At 41.3% G+C, this 17,560-nt stretch overlaps 1 protein-coding gene across 1 annotated transcript in view; it reads right to left on the bottom strand.

Annotated features, from left to right (window-relative positions):
• The window catches only part of LOC115151044 (rho guanine nucleotide exchange factor 3), a 129,718-nt gene that overhangs the window by 101,919 nt on the left and 10,239 nt on the right, over positions 1-17,560 (bottom strand). The gene's annotated exons all lie outside the window — the stretch shown is intronic.

The following is a 17,560-nucleotide window of genomic DNA, read 5'->3' as shown; positions in this document are numbered from 1 at the left end:
TGGAGTTACATTTTTATGATAACATAGCTACAGCATTTCACTTTAAAGTGTGTATACTATTGCTTACTAGGTGTGTCCAATCAATTTTAACCACTCCCCCTTCTAATTAGGGTTAATTGGAAAAGCTGTTAAACAGAGAACATTGTATTATTTCTTTGTGCACCCTGATGAAGGCCATGCAGCCGAAACGCGTCGGTTTTTTAAAAACATTGTTTCTATTGAACATGCCATACTAATAAAGGCATTTTAATAAATTATATGAAGAGTGCCTTGGTCCTCCTTTCTTTTTGAAGACCAACTCAACCCTTTTACCAAAGAGCACCTTCTGTCTACCAACATTTACTATTGTGTACCTTAGTAGCGCTTCCCTTCCTCCTCTTTCTACTATCCTTACATAGGTATTCCTTTTGTGATGGCGATTGCGTCGTCTGTGGACCTGTTGGGGCGGTATGCAAACTGAAGTGGGTCTAGGGTGGCTGGTAAAGTGGAGGTGACATGATCCTTGACTAGTCTCTCAAAGCACTTCATGATGACAGAAGTGAGTGTTACGGGGCAGTAGTCATTTAGTTCAGTTATCTTTGCCTTCTTGGGTACAGGAACAATGGTAGCAATCTTGAAGCATGTGGGGACAACAGACTGGGATAGGGAGCGATTGAATATGTCTGTGAACACACCAGCCAGCTGGTCTGCGCATGCTCTGAGGACGAGGCTAGTAGAGTAGACTACTGTTCTCTGTCTGAGAACTCCAAGCATCAATCATCATCCACATACCAACATTCCTCTTCTCTCTCTATCTACCTCTCTCATTCACACTTTCTCTCTCTCTCCCTCACCCCCTGCAGGAAGAAAACACTCCTGTATCTCACCTAAAAGCTTTACCTTAGCTTCTGCCCCAAACTCTGACCAGGAGCTATTGACACCCTGCGAAACTCTCCACTAAAATCACCTACTGACAACCTGGGTCAACCATTCGTTACTGCACACCTTACACAAATATAAGTTAGTTTAGGTCACTCAGGAAGAACATTAACCCACTGTTTGACAGTAATAATATTCTAGTCAGTATAGCTGATTAGATTTGTGCTTTATTTTCCTAGGGTTAACTTAATTATGAGATAAATATAAAATCCTAATGTGATGTAAGTGTATATTAATATGATCTTAGTGTATAACATAATATTATAATGCTAATATTATTTTCCTAGATACTCCTAACTCCATGGATAAAAGATTGATCCTGTGCGATTCCTTGCATGTGAGTCTGTTGCCTAACTTCATCTAGCTCTGTTTTTCATCATCATTGCACAGAGTAGTACACTCTTAGAAAAAAAGGTGCTAAGTAGAACCATACAAGGTTCTTCGGTTTGTCCCCATAGGGGAACCACCCTTTTAAGTGCTGGGTAGAACCCTTTGCAGAGGGTTTTACCTAGAACCCTCTATGAAAGGTTATACCTAGAACCATTTTATCATCTGAAGGGTCTTCCTAGAACCGTCTATGAAGGGTTCTACCAAGAACCCTTTTATTTTTGGAGGTTTCTTCCAAGAACCCTCTATGAACGGGTAGAACCCACCAGCCTTATTAGACTTTAAAATTGAATGATTTATGACAATACATAACATACACTGCCGGTTATTCTTACTATTTTCTACATTGTAGAATAATAGTGAAGACATCAAAACTATGAAGTAACACATATGGAATCATGTTATAACCAAAAAAGTGTTAATATATATTTTAGATGTGAAATTCTTCAAATAGCCACCCTTTGCCTTGATGACAGCTTTGCACACTCTTGACATTCTCTCAACCAGCTTGACATGGAGTGCTTTTCCAACAGTCTTGAAGGAGTTCCCACATATGCTGAGCACTTGTTGGCTGCTTTTCCTTCACTCTGTGATCCGGCTCATCCCAAACCATCTCAATTTCGTTGAGGTCGGGGGATTGTGGAGGCCAGGTCATCTGATGCAGCACTCCATCACTCTCCTTCTTGGTAAAATAGCCCTTACACAGCCTGGAGTTGTGTTGGGTCATTGTCCTGTTGAAAAACAAATCATAGTCCCACTAAACCCAAACCAGATGGGATGGCGTATCGCTGCATAATCCTGTGGTAGCCATGCTGGTTAAGTGTGCCTTGAATTCTAAATAAATCACAAACGGTGTCACCAGCAAAGCACCACCACACCATAACACCACCTCCTCCATGCTTTACGGTGGGAAATACACATGCGGAGATCATCCGTTCATCCACACCGCATCTCACAAAGACACAGAGGTTGAAACAAAAAATCTCCAATTTGGACTCCAGACCAAAGAACAAATTTCCACCGGTCTAATGGACATTGCTCGTGTTTCTTGGCCCAAGTAAGTCTCTTATCCTTATTGGTGTCCTTTAGTAGTGGTTTCTTTGCAGCAATTTGACCATGAAGGCCTGATTCATGCAGTCAACTCTGAACAGTTGATGTTGAAATGTGTCTGCTACTTGAACTCTGTGAAGCATTTATTTGGGCTGCAATTTCTCAGGTTGGTAACTCTAATGAACTTATCCTCTACAGCAGAGGTAACTCTAGGTATTCCATTCCTGTGGCAGTCCTCATGAGAGCCAGTATCATCAAAGCGCTTGATGGTTTTTGCGACTGCACTTGAAGAAATATTCAAAGTTCTTGACATTTTCAGAATTGACTGACCTTCATGTCTTAAAGTAATGATGGACTGTCCTTTCTCTTTGCTTATTTGAGCTGTTCTGGCCATAATATGGACTTGGTCTTTTACCAAATAGGGCTATCTTCTGTATACCACACCTACCTTGTCACAACACAACTGATTGGCTGAAACGCATTAAGAAGGAAAAAAAATCCACAAATTAACTTTTAAGAAGACATACCTGTTAATTGAAATGCATTCCAGATGACTACCTCATGAAGCTGGTTGAGAGAATGCCAAGAGTGTGCAAAGCTGTCATCAAGGCAAAGGGTGGCTATTGGAAGAATCTCAAATATAAAATATATTTTGATTTGTGTAACACTTTTTTGCTTCCGACATGATTCTATATTTGTTATTTCATAGTTTTGATGTCTTCACTATTATTCTACAATGTAGAAAATAGTAAAAATAAAGAAAAATCCTTGAATGAGTAGACATTCTAAAACTTTGGACCGGTAGTGTATACCATAAGTGTCACGTCCTGACCATAGAGTGCTCTTATTTGCTATGGTAGAGTAGGTCAGGGTGTGACTGTTTTTTTAAAAAATCTAGTTTATTTTTTCTATGTTCGGGTTTTTGTATGATTCCCAATTAGAGGCAGCTGGTCATCGTTGTCTCTAATTGGGGATCATTTTTAAATAGTTGTTTTTCCCACCTGTGTTTGTGGGAGATTATTTTGAGTTAGTGCATGTTACACCTCTGTCGTCACGGTCTGTGTTTTGTTTATCGTTTATTGTTTGTCTTTCAAAGTTTCACATTGAAATAAAAGATGTGGAACGATACCCACGCTACGCTTTGGTCTCCTTCCTACGACGAACGTGACAATAAGGCCCTTCTTTGAGGGCCTAGTTACAGTTGAAGTCGAAGTTTACATACACCTTAGCCAAATACATTTTAAACTTACTTTTTCACAATTCCTGACATTTAATCCTAGTAAAAATTCCCTGTCTTAGGTCAGTTAGGATCACCGCTTTATTTTAAGAATGTGGCTCAGTTGGTAGAGCATGGTGTTTGCAACGCCAGCATGGTGTGTGCAACGCCAGGGTTGTGGGTTCGATTCCCACGGGGGGCCAGTACAAAAAACAAATGCATGAAATGAAATGTATGCATTCACTACTGTAAGTCGCTCTGGATAAGAGCATCTGCTAAATGACTGAAATGTAAATGTAAATGTCAGAATAATAGTAGAGAGAATTATTTATTTCAGTTTTATTTCTTTCATCACATTCCCAGGGGTTCAGAAGTTTACATACACTCAATTAGTATTTGGTAGCATTGCCTTTAAATTGTTTAACTTGGGTCAAACGTTTCAGGTAGCCTTCCACAATAAGTTGGGTGAATTTTGGGCCATTCCTCCTGACAGAGCTGGTGTAACTGACTCAGGTTTGTAGGCCTCCTTGCTCGCACACACTTTTTCAGTTCTGCCCACAAATTTTCTATGGGCTTGAGGTCAGGGCTTTGTGATGTCCACTCCAATACCTTGACTTTGTTGTCCTTAAGCCATTTTGCCACAACTTTGGAAGTATGCTTGGGGTCATTGTCCATTTGGAAAACCCATTTGCAACCAAGCTTTAACTTCCTGACTGATGTCTTGAGATGTTGCTTCAATATATCCACATCATTTCCCTTCCTCATGATGCCATCTATTTTGTGAAGTGCACCTGTCCCTCCTGCAACAAAGCACCCCCACAACCTGATGCTGCCACCCCCGTGCTTCACGGTTGGGATGGTGTTCTTCGGCTTGCAAGCCTCCCCCTTTTTCCTCCAAACATAACGATGGTCATTATGGCCAAACAGTTCTATTTTTTTTCATCAGACCAGAGGACATTTCTCCAGAAAGTACGATCTTTGTCCCCATGTGCAGTTGCATACTGCAGGTTTTGGCACAGTGGCTTCTTCCTTGCTGGGCGCCCTTTCAGTTTATGTCAATATAGGACTCGTTTAACTGTGGATATAGATACTTTTGTACCTGTTTCCTCCAGCATCTTCACAAGGTCCTTTGCTGTTGTTATGAGATTGATCTGCACTTTTCACACCACAGTACATTCATCTCTAGGAGACAGAACGCGTCTCCTTCCTAAGCGGTATGACTGCTACGTGGTCCCATGGTGTTTATACTTGCGTACAATTGTTTATACAGATGAACGTGGTACCTTCAGGCATTTGGAAATTGCTCCCAAGGATGAACCAGACTTGTGGAGGTCTACAATTTATTTTCTGAGGTCTTGGCTGATTTCTTTTGATTTTCCCATGATGTCAAGCAAAGAGGCACTGGGTTTGAAGGTAGGCCTTGAAATACATCCACACGTACACCTTCAATCGACTTAAATTATGTCAATTAGCCTATCAGAAGCTTCTAAAGCCATGACATAATTTTCTGGAATTTTCCAAGCTCTTAAAAGGCACAGTCAACTTAGTGTATGTAAACTTCTGACCCACTGGAATTGTGATACAGTGAATTATAATTGAAATAATCTCTGTAAACAATTGTTGGAAAAATTACTTGTGTCATGCACAAGGTAGATATCCTAACCGACTTGCCAAAACTATAGTTTGTTAACAATACATTTGTGGAGTGGTTGAAAAACGAGTTTTAATGACTCCAATGTAAGTGTATGTAAACTTCCAACTTCAACTGTATATCCTAACACAGTGGTGTTGGGAATCTCCTAGTTTACAGGCCACATCACACCGGCAAGTTACATCATGCTGCCTTGCAAAGTGATGTGTAATTCCTATCGGAATCCAGAGTTAGGCTATCTAACAAGTGGAATTGTTAATTACCCAAAAACCTACATTCAGAATGACTGACTGATTATTAAGACTACCTCAGTCATCTAAACTGGAACAACCATCTCAGTAACGGTTGCAATAAATCCAATTACTAACAGATTGGATTAGTTTAGAATATGCTATGTTACCTTTGTGTAGTATAAAATTTATCAACAAATCAAAAACACAGGTATGTCAGTAAAACAAAAAATTCTGAAAATCTCCCTGTAATAGAGCATGCTGGGAAATATTATATATGGTTCTATGTATAACCCTTCTTGCCTTCCAAACAATCCTTCTTGCCTTCCAAAGAATCATCAAAGAACCCTTTCTTCTAAAAACAGTTATTAGGATGTTAAAGGTTCTAAGTAGAAACCTTTGACTTACAAAGAACCCTTGTCTCCAGAAAGGGTTATTCTGATCAAAACGGTTCTTGGAAGAACCCTATCCCTCCACAAGAGTGTATATCTGACCATTCCATGTGTTGTTGGTTCATAGAAGAGTCCGTGCTTCTTTACATACAGTGCCTTCAGAAAGTATTCATACCACTTGACTTATTCCACATTTTGTCGGGTTACAGCCTGAATTGAAAATGTATTACATTTATTTTTTTACTCACTCATCTACACACAACACCCCTAAATAACAAGGTAAAAACATGTTTTTAGAATTTTAGCTAATTTATTGAAAATTAAATACAGAAAAATCTTATTTACATACAGTGCCATGAAAAATTCTATTTTTGATACTAAATGTTATCAGATCTTCAACAAAAACCTAATATTAGATAAAGAGAACCTGAGTTTACAAATAAGAAAATAGAAGTATACTTATTTTATTTATTTAATTAACAAAGTTATGCAACACCCAATTCCCCTGTGTGAAAAAGTAATGTAAACTCAATAACTGGTTGTGCTACCTTTACCTGCAATGACTGCAACCAAATGCTTCCTGTAGTTGTTGATCAGTCTCTCACATCGCTGTGGATGAATTTTGGCCCACTCTTGCATGCAGAACTGCTTTTACTCAACGACATTTGTGAGTTTTCAAGTATGAACTGCTCGTTTCAAGTCCTGCCACAACATCTCAATTGGGATTAGTTCTGGACTTTGACTAGAGCCTTCCAAAACTTCAAATTTGTTGCCTTTTAACCATTTTCATGTAGCCTTGGTTGTGTGTTTTGGGTCATTATCTTGCTGCATGACCCAGCTGCACTTCAGCTTCAGCTCACAGAAGGATGGCCTGACATTCTCCTGCAGAACTCTCTGATACAGAGCAGAATTCATGATTCCTTCTATCAAAGCATGTCGTCCAGATCCTGAGGCAGCAAAGCCTCCCAAAACCATTGACCGTTGGTATGAGGTTCTTACTATGGAATGCAGTGTTTGGTTTTCGCAAGACATAATGGGACCCATATCGTCCAAAATACAAATCAGTTGTGTGTAGAGTACAACTTCAGCTATCTAAACAGAACTAGAATGGCATTTCTAGTTTAATGGTCTATTTGCCCATATCTAAGGATTTGTCTTCTAACACACTGACATGCACAGCTCTCTGGGTGAGGTTCTGTCTGTCTAACACACTGACATGCACAGCTCTCTGGGTGAGGTTCTGTCTGTCTAACACACTGACATGCACAGCTCTCTGGGTGAGGTTCTGTCTGTCTAACACACTGACATGCACAGCTCTCTGGGTGAGGTTCTGTCTGTCTAGCACACTGACATGCACAGCTCTCTGGGTGAGGTTCTGTCTGTCTAGCACACTGACATGCACAGCTCTCTGGGTGAGGTTCTGTCTGTCTAGCACACTGACATGCACAGCTCTTTGGGTGAGGTTCTGTCTGTCTAGCACACTGACATGCACAGCTCTCTGGGTGAGGTTCTGTCTGTCTAACACACTGACATGTACAGCTCTCTGGGTGAGGTTCTGTCTGTCTAACACACTGACATGCACAGCTCTCTGGGTGAGGTTCTGTCTGTCTAGCACACTGACATGCACAGCTCTCTGGGTGAGGTTCTGTCTGTCTAGCACACTGACATGCACATCTCTCTGGGTGAGGTTCTGTCTGTCTAGCACACTGACATGCACAGCTCTCTGGGTGAGGTTCTGTCTGTCTGTCAAACACACTGACATGTACAGCTCTCTGGGTGAGGTTCTGTCTGTCTAGCACACTGACATGCACAGCTCTCTGGGTGAGGTTCTGTCTGTCTAGCACACTGACATGCACAGCTCTCTGGGTGAGGTTCTGTCTGTCTAACACACTGACATGCACAGCTCTCTGGCTGAGGTTCTGTCTGTCTAGCACACTGACATGCACAGCTCTCTGGGTGAGGTTCTGTCTGTCTAACACACTGACAACCACACTGCCCTACTAAGCAAAAAGGCAGTAACTATTCATAGCGTGGAACTGAGAAAAATGACTTCAGTTTTTAATTGTCCAGCCAAATTTTTACTTTTATTTAACTAGGCAAGTCAGTTAAGAACACATTCTTATTTTCAATGAACTGAGGGTTAACTGCCTTGTTCAGGCAGAACAGTACCTTGTCAGCTCAGGGATTCAATCTTGCAACCTTGCGGTTACTAGTCCAACACTCTAACCACTAAGCTATGCTGCCGCCCCAATGAATTCTAGGGAGATAATTGGAGATGTAGTGATCTGTTGTCTTACTGTAAGCAATTTGTTTATTCATGTTGACCCTGACCTCTGACATGACCTTTGACCCTTAAATGGCAGTTACTGCCTTCTTCATTGGCATGATATTTTACAAATTGCAGGGTAATACCAAAGCAAAAAGCAGTATCTGTCATTTTAATTTGTTAGTTTACTATACCTCTCATTTATGATATTAATAAAATAGCAGTGTATTTACTGACAGTGTAACAGAGTTGAAACGGCATCCTTTGTGTCTTCCACTAAGATGCCAGTTACATTTACATGGAGATGTAGGTTCTGCGTCAGTCACATAACATACTGTGTTTTACATGTTGCCCATGTCTTGTTATAAGAATAAATGTGAAAAACAGCGCTGCAATTGTTTGAATTACATGAAAGGATTACCTATCTTGCAATATATAATGATGTATTGGAACATGATAAAAGTATGATGTAAGGTAATATTAATTATAAAAAATTAGCATGAGATTGCAAATTAAATTACTTGTATATATATAAAAAAAAAAATATATATATATATATATATATATATATAGTTACATAGACAATTTTTTATAAATAACAGCTTTAAAAATGTATTTTAAACAGATTTACATTTTCATAAGAGGACACAAATGACATTTACAGTACCTACAATTGATAAAATGCTGAATAGTTACATTTTATTTTTAAGTATCATTTTCATTTCATTTTTAAGTAAAACTAAAGTGCTCTTCCATATCACTCCTCGTCCTCAGCAATGCTGTTCACAGCCAAGGCATTCCAGGACTTAGATTTGCAGGCATCAGAGGACACAGCTTGGTGATGATGTCCATCTTATTGGACTCTTATTGCCCTAATGCTTATTTAGATTGCATGGATGGACATTGACAGGAAAGAAAACCTAGCATTGACGTGGTTGTACAGTCCTAATGCACCCTCACATGGCAACTTTGATTCCCATGGATACTATAATCATCTAGGCCACAGGGATTGGTGGACGTCATTTTGGCAAAACAGTTTTTTCTCGCTTTCATGTAATGATGGCACTGAAGCAGACACATTGAGCACACATTGGGCATGCCACAGCTTGTTATTAAGCTAATTACAGTGGCTTGTGAAAGTATTCACCCCCCTTGGCATTTTTCTTATTTTGTTGCCTTACAACCTGGAATTAAAATAGATTTTTTTGGAGGTTTGTATCATTTGATTTACACAACATGCCTACCACCTTGAAGATGCAAAATATTTTTTTATTGTGAAACAAACAAGACAAAAAATGGATAACTTGAGCGTGTGTAACTATTCACCCCCCCCCCCCTCCTCCCCTAAGTCAATACTTTGTAGAGCCACCTTTTGCCGCAATTAGCGCTGCAAGTCTCTTGGGGTATGTCTCTATAAGCTTGGCACATCTAGCCATTAGGACTTTTGCCCATTCTTCAAGTCAAAACTGCTCCAGCTCCTTCAAGTTGTTTGGGTTCCGCTGGTGTACAGCAATCTTTAAGTCATACCACAGATTCTCAATTGGATTGAGGTCTGGGCTTTGACTAGGCCATTCCAAGACATTTAAATGTTTCCTCTTAAACCACTTGAGTGTTGCTTTAGCAGTATGCTTAGGGTCATTATCCTGCTGGAAGGTGAACCTCCGTCCCAGTCTCAAATCTCTGGAAGACTGAAACAGGTTTCCCTCAAGGATTTCCCTGTATTTAGCGCCATCCATCATTCCTTCAATTCTGACCAGTTTCCAAGTCCCTGCCGGTGAAAAACATCCCCACAGCATGAACCTGCCACCATCGGGGTGATGAGAGGTGTTGGGTTTGCGCCAGACATAGCGTTTTCCTTGATGCCAAAAAACTCAATTTTAGTCTCATCTGACCAGAGTACCTTCTTCCATATGTTTGGGGAGTGTCCACATGCCTTTTGGTGAACACCAAAGGTGTTCGCTTATTTTTTTCTTGAAGCAATGTTTTTTTTCTGGTCACTCTTCCATAAAGCCCAGCTCTATGGAGTGTACGGCTTAAAGTGGTCCTATGGACAGACACTCCAATCTCCGCTGTGGAGCTCCTTCAGGGTTATCTTTGGTCTCTTTGCTGCCTCTCTGGTTAATGCCCTCCTTGCCTGGTCCGTGAGTTTTGGTGGGCGGCCCTCTCTTGGCAGGTTTGTTGTGGTGCCATATTCTTTCCATTTTTTAATAATGGATTTAATGGTGCTCCGTGGGATGATCAAAGTTTCAGATATTTTTTATAACCCAACCCTGACCTGTACTTCCCCACAACTTTGTCCCTGACCTGTTTGGAGAGCTCCTTGGTCTTCATGGTGCCACTTGCTTGGTGGTGCCCCTTGCTTAGTGGTGTTGCAGACTCTGGGGCCTTTCAGAACAGGTGTGTATATACTAAGATCATGTGACACTTCGATTTTTTTGGACTATTTTGTGTATGTCCATTATATGAAATCCAAATAAAAATCAAATTAAATTACAGGTTGTAATGCAACAACATAGGAAAAACGCCAAGGGGGATGAATACTTTTGCAAGGCACTGTACATACACCACCAACAAAGGTAATGGATAAAATTTGGGATTTTAACTTTCCTGACCTTGGACACTCACTCAATACTGGAATATAAAAGATAACCCTGGACATGTCAGTAGATATATTATGAATGAGGTAGCAATGCTGTGTGTGTGCTCAACCAGAAAACGAGGGAGCGTGGCTTTTGACAATTCAGTATGGGGTCTAACTGACTGTCAGCTGGCTAGAGATCGTTTGTGTGGTGGAATGTTACTGATTCAAATAGCCCATGGAATGTCAGAATAAAATTATAGGGATGATATTCATTATAAGGATAAGAAATTAAAGCTAGTATAAATTACTGGTTGTCTCTTATGGGACCATGTAGCACAAATCTATTGCTTCATGCTAATGCTAGCTAGGTAGGTTTTTACATTTTGGTAGGGGCGAGTCAATTCTAGCTGGGTGGCTGTCACTGGCTAGAAATCGTGTGTGTGGTGTACTGATTCAAAGAAACCATCAGATGAAATTTCAGAATATATTATAGGGCTAATAGATTAGTATCAATTGCAGATCTCCTCTTATGGGAGCAGGTAGCATTGTTAGTCTATGCTCGCTAGCTAGTTAGTGAGGTTCTGTCTAACACACTGACATGCACAGCTCTCTGGCTGAGGTTCTGTCTAACACACTGACATGCACAGCTCTCTGGCTGAGGTTCTGTCTTCATGTCTCCAGTGGGTGATGAAGCCCCTTTCATCTATGTAATGTATTACAGGTTATGGACATGAGTGCATGACATTCCATCCTGGACATGACAGAGTTTGCCTCATGGGTCCAGCAGGCAGAGTTCAATAACTACAGGCAGATGTGAGATGCAGGAGGATGGCACACTTCTCTTACTGAGTAGCCTACAGAGTAATACGAGAAGAATGCAATTGCTGAACTTGTGTAGATATTATAAACAGTGTTTTGATAACTTTAGTTGTCATTCGCAGCTAATACAGATACTGTACATAGCAACAGTTTGTCTGGTGGTGCTGGGGCTACCTTGCCAAATGACGTCAGTCGTTATACCTTCCTGTATTGTGTCCCTTACACCCCCCCATTGATAGTACCATTAGATTCAATAATAACAATAGACAATAAAAAGTTCATTTTTATGCTGAGTTCCAAATTCAGTATCAACCCGTCTTTCAGTCAGATGACTCCACAACCAAAGCCTCTCTCCTGTCCTCCATCTGTACAAAACACGCAGCATCATATGATTCAAAACGCATCATAACGGGGATGATTTCTGTACTTTGAAAGTTACATATGAAAACATGATTAATGACAAGCAAAACATTCTGGGACTATGTCAACAATGGACTAATGAAACAAATACTAAAAGATTGTTTTTGGGTGGAGTTTGCCTTTAACCTTTGTTATTTTACACCTAGCCCTTGAGCAGGAAATGACCATAAATGGACTGGGGTCTAATGAGCCCATGTCCACTCAACAGTCAGAACTCTCAGGGCAGTTCTGCTTCCATTGTTCCATACACCCTACTGCACTCCCCTCTTCCCCTTGCATGTTTTATGTAATCCATTAAAAGCAAAGTAATGGAAAGCTCCATAACTAAAAAATGAAGAAATATCATGCAGAATATGAACATTTGCCAAAACAGCACTTCAGAATGCAAGATAAGGATGTTTAAAAAATACTTTTAGATAAAATGATGACAGTACAATGCATCTTCAAAATGGATGGCTAGAACAGGCCTGATGAGAATATGGTGACCATTTCCATCTGTTTAGAAAGGGCAGACAAAATGCCACTTCACTCATGTTCCTCCATTCTACAGTTAATCCCCTCTCAGTAAAACAAACTTCTGGGGCCATCTAGTGGTTAAGAAGGTGCACAACATCAACTAATGCATCTCTAGTCTACACTGAATGGTTACGCAGTTATGACAGAGTAGGGCCAGGACTTTTCCTGATCAACAGAGTTTTTTTTTCTAACCAGGGGACCTGACTTGGAACAATTCCTGGCCCAGTAACAGCATATGAGGGAAGATGAACCTTCACTTTGGGGTGGCAGGGTAGCCTAGTGGTTAGAGTGTTGGGCTAGTAACCAAAAGGTTGCAAGTTTGAATCCCTGAGCTGACAGGGTACAAATCTGTTGTTCTGCCCCTGAACAAGGCAGTTATTGAAAATAAGAATTTGTTCTTAACTGACTTGCCTAGTTAAATAAAGATAAACTTTAAAACAAAACTCACAGGCCACAAGTGACTGTTAGGTTTCAAAAGCCAATCTAGGAAAACATACTATACTCGGCCTTGTCTCAGGGTAGTAAGTTAGTGGTCTGTTGATATCCTTTAAATTGTGTGGGGGGTGTGCTTTGGTAAAGTGGGTGGGGTTATATTCTGTCTGGTTGGCCCCTACAGTGTCTCCCTAGGTTCCTGTCTTCTAAGGACTTTTTCCTATGGAATGGCATCAAACACCTGGAAACCATGTGTTTGATGTATTTGATACCATTCCACCCATTCCGCTCCAGTCATTACCACGAGCCCATTCTACACACAATATCCCATAATGACAAAGTGAAAACATTTTTTTTTTCAATTTTAGAAAATGTATTGAAAATCAAATGCAGAAAAAAACGAATTTACATAAGCATTCACACCCCTGAGTCAATACATGTTAGAATCACCTTTGGCAGCAATTACAGCTGTGAGCCTTTCTGGGTAAATCTCTAAGAGTTTGTAAACCTAGATCGTACAATATTTTCCCATTATTCTTTTCAAAATCCTTCAAGCTCTGTCAAATTGTTTGTTGATCATTGCTAGACAGCCATTTTCAGGTTTTTTCCATTGGTTTTAAAGCTGATTTAAGTCAAAACTGTAACTAGGCCACTCAGTAACATTCAATGTCATCTTGGCAAGGAACTCCAGTGTATATTTGGCCTTGTGTTTTACATTAGGTTATTGTCCTGCTGAAAGGTGAATTTGCTCCCAGTGTATGTTGGAAGGCAGATTGAACCAGGTTTTCCTCTAGGATTTCCTGTGCTTAGCTCTATTCCGTTTGTCTTTATCCTAAAAAGCTCCCCAGTACTTGTCGATGACAAGCATAACCCATAACATGATGCAGCCACCACCATGCTTGAAAATATGAAGAATGGTACTTAGTGATGCGTTGTGTTGGATTAACCCCAAACATAAGAGTAAGTTGTTGTTCGTATGTATAAGTTGAAACAACCTTTATGTCCTGAATACAATATTCAGGACATAAAGGTAATTTCAACTTATACATACGAAAAACAACTTACTGACGCACACAAACAATGACTACATCTCATCTGCCCAAACCCGCATAATCACATCCCCATTCCTAGTGCCTCCATTATTGTTTGCCACTTGGCCTTAAATTGTATCAATTTGTTTTTCTCGGTTGCCCATACTATTTAAAAATGTAAATAATACATCATTTGTGAATAACATTTGAAACGTCTTTATCCTTTTGAAACCTTTGAGTGCAATGTTAACTGTACATTATTTTATATTTTTGTTGATGTAGTTTTTTGTTTGTTCTCACTTTTGTTTATTGTTTATTTCACTTTCTTTGGCAATGTAAACATATGTAAGATGTAAACAGAGTAAGATGGCGCAGGCAGACATGGAAGCTCTGCTTCTAGCTCCTAAGCAACTTTGCAGTATTTAGTGTTTTTGTGTGCTATTTCTTACATTATTAGCCCAGAATGTTTATTGTGTTATTACATACAGCCGGGAATAACTTTTGGATATCAGAGCAGCTGTAACTCACTTCATAGTCCAACTCAGGAAGTGAGCACACCATCCACCACTTCCGAGTATATTACTCGCTAATGTTCAGTCGGTGGACAATAAAGTAGATGAGCTCAGGGCGAGGATCTTCTTCCAGAGAGACATCAGGGACCGTAACATACTCTGTTTCACGGAATCATGGCTCTCTCAGGATATACTGTCCCCATATACTGTCCTCAGTTCATCGTGCAGACAGGAACAAAGAACTCTCCGGGAAGAAGAAAGGCGGGGGTGTATGCTTCATGATTAACTACTCATGATGTGATTGTGATAACATACAGAAAGTCCTTTTGTTCACCCGACCTAGAATACCTCACAATCAAATGCCGACTGTATTACCTCCCAAGAGAATTCTCTTCGGTTATAGTGACAGCAGTGTATATTCCCCCTCAAGCCGATACCACGACGGCCCTCAAGGAACTACATTGGACTTTTTACAAACTGTAAACCACATATCCTGAAGCCGCATTTATTGCAGCTGGGGATTTTAACAAAGCAAATTTGAGGAAAACGCTACCGAAGTTCTATCAACACATTGACAAATGCCTATAATGCCCTCCCACGCCCTGCCTTTGGCAAATCAGATCACAACTCCATTTTTCTCCTCTCTTCCTATAAGCAGAAACTCAAACAGGAAGTACACATGCTATGGTCTATTCAACGCTAGTTTGACCAATCGAAATCCATGCTTCAAGATTGTTTTGATCACGCGGAATGGGATATGTTCCGGGTAGCCTCTGAGAATAACATTGACGCTTACATGGATACGGTAACTGAGTTCATCAGGAAGTGTATATGGGATGTTGTTCCCACTGTGACAATTAAAACCTACCCAAACCAGAAACTATGGATCGATGGCAGCATTTGCGCAAAACTGAAAGCGCGAACCACCGCAATTAACCATAGCAAGGTGAGTGGGAATACGGTCTAATACAAACAGTGTAGTTATTCCCTCCATAAGGCAATCAAACAGACAAATGTCCGTACAGAGACAAAGTGGAGTCGCAATTCAACGGCTAAGACACGAGACGTATGTGGCAGGGTCTACAGACAATCACGGATTACAAAGTGAAAACCAACATGTCGCGGACACTGATGTCTTGCTCCCAGACAAGCTAAAAACCTTCTTTGCCCGCTTTGAGGATAACACAGTGCCACCGACGCAGCCCGCCCCCAAGGACTGCGGCTTCTCATTCTCCGTGGCCAACGTGAGTACGACATTTAAGCCTGTTAACCCTCGCAAGGCTGCCGGCCCAGACGGCATCACCAGCTGCGTCCTGAGAGCATGCGCAGACCTGCTGGCTGGAGTGTTTACGGACATATTCAATCTCTGTCCACCATTGTTCCTGTACCCAAGAAAGCAAAGATAACTGAACTAAATGACTATCACCCCATAGCACTCACTTCTGTCATCATAAAGTGCTTTGAGAGGCTAGTTAAGGATCATATCAACTCTACCTTTCCTGACACCCTAGACCCACTTCAATTTGCTTACCACCCCAATAGATCCACAGACGATGCAATCACCATCACACTGCCCTATCTCATCTGGACAAGAGGAATACCTACGTCAGAATGCTGTTCATTGACTACAGCTCAGCCTTCAACACCATAGTACCTTCCAAGCTCATCATTAAGCTTGGGGTCAAAGGTCTGAACCCCGCCTTGTGCAATTGGGTCCTGGACTTTCTGACGGGCTGCCCCCAGGTGGTGAAGGTAGGAAACAACATCTCCACTTCGCTGACCCTCAACACTGGGGCCCCACAAGGGTGCGTGCTCAGCCCCCTCCTGTACTCCCTGTTCACCCATGGCTGTGTGGCCACACACGCCTCCAACTCAATCATGAAGTTTGCAGATGACACAACAGTAGTACGCCTGATTACCAACAATGACGAGACAACCTACAGGGAGGAGGTGAGGGCACTGGCGGAGTGGTGACAGGAAAATAACCTCTCCCTCAACAAAACGAAGGAGCTGATCGTGGACTTTAGGAAACAGCAGAGGGAGCACGCCACTATCCACATCGACGGGACCGATGTGGTGGAAAGTTTCAGGTTCCTTGACGTACACATCACTGACATTTTGTATTGGTCCACCTATACAGACAGTGTGGTGTAGAAGGCGCAACAGCGCATCTTCAACCACAGGAGGCTGGAGAAATTCAGCTTGGCCCCTAAGACCCTCAGAAACTTTTACAGATGCACAATTGAGAGCATCCTGTCGGGCTGTATCACCGCCCGCAACCGCAGGGCTCTCCAGAGGGTGGTACGGTCTGCCCAACGCATCACCGGGGGCACACTGCCTGCCCTCCAGGACACCTACAGCACCCGATGTCACAGGAAGGCCAAAAAGATCATCAAGGTCATCAACCACCTGAGCCACGGCCTGTTCACCACACTATCATCCAGAAGGCGAGGTCAGTACAGGTGCATCAAAGCTGGGACCGATTGACTGAAAAACTGCTTCTATCTCAAGGCCATCAGATTGTTAAATAGCCATTACTAACCGGCTACCATACGGCTACTCAACCCTCCACCTTAGAGGCTGCTGCCCTGTATACACAGACATGGAATCACTGTCCACTTTAATAATGGAACACTAGTCACTTTAATAATGTTTACATAATGCTCATCTCATATGTATATACAGTATTCTATTCTACTGTATTTTGCCACGCCGACATTGATTATCCTAATATTTATATATTTTTTAATTAAATTATTTTACTTTTAGATTTGTGTGTATTGTTATATACTACTGCACTGTTGGAGCTAGGAACACAAGCATTTCGCTACACCCGCAATAACATCTGCTAAATATTTGTATGTGACCAATAAATTTGATTTTGATTCTGTTTCCCATGCTAATAAAGCCCCTTTGAATTGAATTGAGAGAGCGAGAAAGAGCGAGAAGGGAGCAAGAGAAGGGAGGGGCACTGCGAGAGATTCACAGTGCTCCGTTTCCTGATCTCGCTCACTGTACCTGGGACAGGAAAGGAAAGTCAGCTCACGCACACACACTCGCCCTTACAGCTGCTTCCTTAGCAATGTGTGCCCTCCTAACCCCACCCAACATTCTTCAGCATTGCAACTCCCGGGAACAC

This window comes from Salmo trutta, chromosome 16 (genome assembly GCF_901001165.1).
Source record: "Salmo trutta chromosome 16, fSalTru1.1, whole genome shotgun sequence".
Taxonomy (NCBI): Eukaryota; Metazoa; Chordata; class Actinopteri; order Salmoniformes; family Salmonidae; genus Salmo; species Salmo trutta.
This window is presented reverse-complemented; position numbering and strand designations above follow the sequence as displayed.